This window comes from Varroa jacobsoni, unplaced genomic scaffold, assembly GCF_002532875.2.
Source record: "Varroa jacobsoni isolate VJ856 unplaced genomic scaffold, vjacob_1.0 scaffold_315, whole genome shotgun sequence".
Classification (NCBI taxonomy): domain Eukaryota; kingdom Metazoa; phylum Arthropoda; class Arachnida; order Mesostigmata; family Varroidae; genus Varroa; species Varroa jacobsoni.
Window position 1 is genome coordinate 256,594 of NW_019213217.1, and position 4,883 is coordinate 261,476.

General features: G+C 42.4%; 1 long non-coding RNA gene across 1 annotated transcript; it reads right to left on the reverse strand.

Moving 5' to 3' along the window:
- Positions 1 to 577: 577 nt before the first annotated feature.
- LOC111259278 (uncharacterized) lies at positions 578 to 4,883 on the reverse strand. The gene is made up of 3 exons (XR_002679540.2): positions 4,148 to 4,883; positions 1,473 to 1,543; positions 578 to 1,325 (listed from the first exon to the last, which is right to left on the reverse strand). It is a non-coding gene; the product is annotated as an uncharacterized LOC111259278 (long non-coding RNA).

The following is a 4,883-nucleotide window of genomic DNA, read 5'->3' on the forward strand; positions in this document are numbered from 1 at the left end:
CGGTCACCAATTAAAAAACGGCGTTGTTTAGCATTTAGCGACATGTGTTTGGTAATATGTGCTCCTACTATAAAGGCATGACTGCACCGGTGATTGGTTGGCTCGAAGTTGGCGACAACGGCAGCTCTCCGTTCTCGCATTACCGATTTACAGGTGCAATGAAAACTAAACAAGGTATTGGATTTACTTGACGAGTCAATCCGGATCCCCCCTTGTCTCGTTCACGCGTCCCCTGCGCACAAAACATGCCACTCAAGTCATTTGTTGACTGTCCCCCGATTTGTATATCGTCACTATCGAATTCTAGATGCATTTCCTTGGTCGCATTATCGCTGGCCAGGCGTTTCGTATGTCATTCGATGCGCCGTTACATCGGGCAACTGCGTCAGAACGCAAAAGCAACAATAGGCGACTAGCATCTTAAAAGCTAGTTAACCCTCCCCACCCTATTAATTTACTATTGATTACACACAACTACAAACGGAAAAACGGATGAAGATAATGACGAGTTGGTGACGAAGCCTGATTAATCCAAGTTTTCCGCAATGTATAACCAGAATAACAACAATGATAACGATGACAATATTCCTGGTGATGACAATTTATTGGATGAACGACACTTACGACGATATCTGTAGCGATAATGATGATGATACATTAATTAATTCCATAGTTAAAAGTTGTCCTCTCCATCAAGGTGACGCTGGCTTAACCGCGATCATTTTGCATAATTATTACCAATGATATGATGATGATTATTATCATTATTACCGTACATAAATAATGACAAAGCTTTACCCCAGTGAGATTACGAAACCGAGTAAAGATAGATAATGTTAGCAGCGCGACCTTGCGTTCGGATAAGTACAGGCCATGAAACCCGAGAGCATTTTCCCTAATTAGACTAAATAAATAATAAATAAAATAATGAACAAACAAAAAACATCAAGCCTCGGTAACTGTGGGTCGTATTGTGAATCAACGTGCAACAACAATTCAGCACGCAAGCATAATATAAAACAGAAAAGTAACGAAATATGATGTTTGGGTTTGTGGCCCTTCGTTGTCCGGTCTGGGTCATGCGACGTGTTTACGCTATTCATTGTCCCAATGAATGCGACCGACGCAGCCAAGATAATGATCGTCTGCACTGACTATTGTTGCATTGCGCGTCGCGATGTTGCTGACACATGGCAATGGATAGCTAGTTATACTAGTTACATTGAAACAGGTGAAGAGTACACGTTTGCTGATGCTGTCTACATAATGTGCTTTGGAGCGAACATTTTCGTAGAACATTAGCTGTGTGTTGGGCAAACCTGGACCTACAAAGGACACGAATGAACAAATCGGTTTATAAAGGCCTCAGTTATTTATATAGCCATCAAAAGAAAGCTACAGTCTGAACTGGGTAGTAATGGAATGTGATCCGCATATGGTGCAAAAATTACGCTGTTTCAACGACACCGTACAGGCAGCGTCACTCGGATAGCGGTCAAAGATCTGACGTCGGCGCACTTGAGCGGCATATGTGTCTCGAAAACTGAAATGAAAAATATTAGAGGCGGGGACTTGATTTATTTTAGTTACGGTCGTTGCGTTCGTACTGATGAACGCTTACAAACTTCAAAAAGATACCCACTGATACAGGGTCATGCTTTCTTCGCCATCCTCCCTACATACTGACCGACAAGTATTTCCCTAAAAAATCGTTTATAACTAGATGACATTAAAGAGGCGTTTTCGAGTGAACTGATCAACAGACGTTAACAACAGTGTGACGTTATTTTCGAGAAACTAATATTACGTCAAGTGGATGATGATACCGACAGAGAGACGGGGTACTAGTAGTCATGTACGACGACGAAGAAAATACTAAAGTTTTTGTCTTCTTTAATCGCTACCACAATAAGCGGCGTATCATGATGATGCGTTAATTTTTAGCAGAAGCAGCAGCAGCAGCAACAACAACAACAGCAACAGAAACCTGCAAAAACCTTCCGTGAAGTTCGGACGTGAACTGATTACTAATACGAATATAGGAATATAATGAGCACCCAAAGAGCGAGCTCATTACTTTTCGTCGATGCATCACACTGATATTATCTGCTGAGAATTTGAACGCGGTATGTGTCCCTGGATTTCTGTGTACATATAAAGCTTCCATGTCCCAGTCGAGCATATTATTATACCGTAATAATGAGGATGGTTATAACTAAGGTCAAATGAATATACATCTATATAGTAAACAAACACCCATCTACATACGGTAATATACCTACAATGCAAGTATCTTGACACAACTGAGATCTGCAACAAAGTAATGTCGATGCCGCATGGTGATGCCTATAATTATTACTATTATTACTACTCCTACTACAACTGCGATTCGATATGTTTGGTGAATAGCACAGTTCAGACGTTCCGATACAATGCCGCAATCGTTAATAGAATATTATATGGATGGAAGTGATGCGGATGGGGCTATAAGAACTAGTTACTACCACCGTCTCTGCTTTGTTTCTATAAGGGTTCAAAGGAGTGAAAGAAACAAATAAACTACGATTGCCTACCACCACTATATATAGTAGAAGTAGCAATCTTACAAGCCGCTAACGAATGGCAAAGCAAAAGCATGTTCCTGTACAGCTGACCGAACAAACATGATGTGCGATACTTGGTGCTCATTGAGAGGACCATAAAAGTAGCATCTATGAACGACCGTAACGGTTTGTAGCACGTGACTGCGACACGTTAGCCAAACGTCGTACGCACTGTAATCCTGAATACGGTTAGAAAGTGAAAACTGTGCAAATGGCTCGTTCGTTGAGATCGTTCAAGGAAACTTCTTGTCTACACGATACTGTCGGGTCACGGCGCGGAGACATACGCCTATTGTTGTTGTTGTTGTTGTTGTTGTTCGAAAAAGATTTCAAATGTGGTGTCGATCAGACAATTATGCAACTATCTTTCAAGGGAAATGATTGCTTTGCCTGCTTTAAAATGATTTGCAAGAATAAACGTCAGAGGTCCAAACACACAAAAAAAAGCTAAAAAGACGACAACCAACAGACATCAACTGAGATATGCCACACCTTTAGATTTTTTTCTATTTCTCTTTGATTGTGATGGTGCACCTAAAATGCATTTCCTAAAGTACGGAGTGTATCGGTTTACAAGGATGGCTGTTGTGACCTCGCCGAACCATTCCAGTCAGTGGGCGGAACTAAACCACTTGATTGATGCATTGGGGACTACAATGCATGAACGTAGATTTTTCACTCAGCTGCCGTTGACTGTCTATCCATGTGTTTGCAAGTGTGTGTGTGTGCATTGTAACCAGTTGGGCTAATCATTCACGTTCATGGTACATGGCCAAGTCTGGATCGATGTAGGCAATATTAGTGATAGGCGACAGTGGCGCAGTCTGGACCCCTTTTAACGGGAGGGGGGGGCCTAACGTGATAGCCAAATAAGAAAAGAACTGCGCGTGCCGGTCGCCTCCTGCGCCACCCCTCCATTTTAGGATATCGTCGGCCCCACGCAACCTGTATTTTTCCTACTACTAATACAGCTATATTATTATTATCACATTATTTCTATTAAACTACAGATGTGACGACAACATGTTATCGTCAAGAAGTCCATCTATCAATGCGCAGACCAATTTGACAGCCATTGCCTAATCATAGTCCACCTGGGCGTGATGTTTGTGAGTGCCTCTTATGTCGATGACACACATTAAAGTGCAGGCGTGAGCGGCAAGATCCTTTGGCTATTGTATATTATTATATACATAGAAATACATCGAACGTCTTGCGTTCGTCAGGAGGTTTTAGCAGCGCCTTCGTTCTGTCATTCACCAGCCTAACCCTGCGCGCACTTTTTCAAAATGGCAAGACGGTTACCGCGATGAAATAAAAGAAAGAAAAAAACAAGTGTGAAGAGCGCAAGTACGTAACTAAACCGTTTGACGCAGTAGCTTATTGCGTCCACTTAAAGCATATTACTTCTACGGCATCGAACTTGACCGAAACAGTTTAACAAAGGCGAGTGTTGAAGGAGAGTGCGTGGGCATACTTAAGAAATATAATAGCTATTGTATTGTATACCAATCTACTCAAAATGGTCAAGGAGCAAGTCTCACCTCTCGTCCGCACGACTACGGCTGTGCTTTGTTTTAGGCTAACAAGGCTTCCATGATTTCGTGCGTACCGCGTCGCGTGTTTAGTTTCGATGCGAGAGCAGCTGTGAAGGGGTTGGCATTCACCGCTCCTCCCTAGCGGGTGTGTGCACCCCATTTGCAAAACTGCGATTACGAATAGCCGCGATAGCTTTCGTAAGAGTAATATAATGTAATACTATTACGTAATGTATAAGGATTCGAACTCGAAGCACGTCAGTCGATATAACATGTACTGGATGTATGGCAGCAGAAGGAACCCTGCCAAAAAGGAGAGAAAGGGAAGGGGAAAAGAAAGGCTTTGGGGATGTTTTGGTTGCACGAGATGTAGAAAGCCATCGCCGTTGCAGCAAACCTGGCAACATTGCACACTCCGCGAATATAGAACGACGATGCAGTGTTTAAAGGCGTCCAACGTCCATTGGTGCCAGTCACCATTTGAAACCTCGAACATCGATGAGCATACACATACACTGGCCCCACATTTTTACTAACGGATACGATAATAGTTACGATGATGATGATACTTTCGTATGACATTCGCCGTTGCATCAGTTTAATGCAACAACGCCTCTTCGCCACCAATAACTGATACTAACTATAATTACAACTACTGCAGCAACAACAACGACAACAACAACAACATTAGTGACAAAGTGCACTATCGATCAACGCCGATGACTAACTGGTTCGTATATAT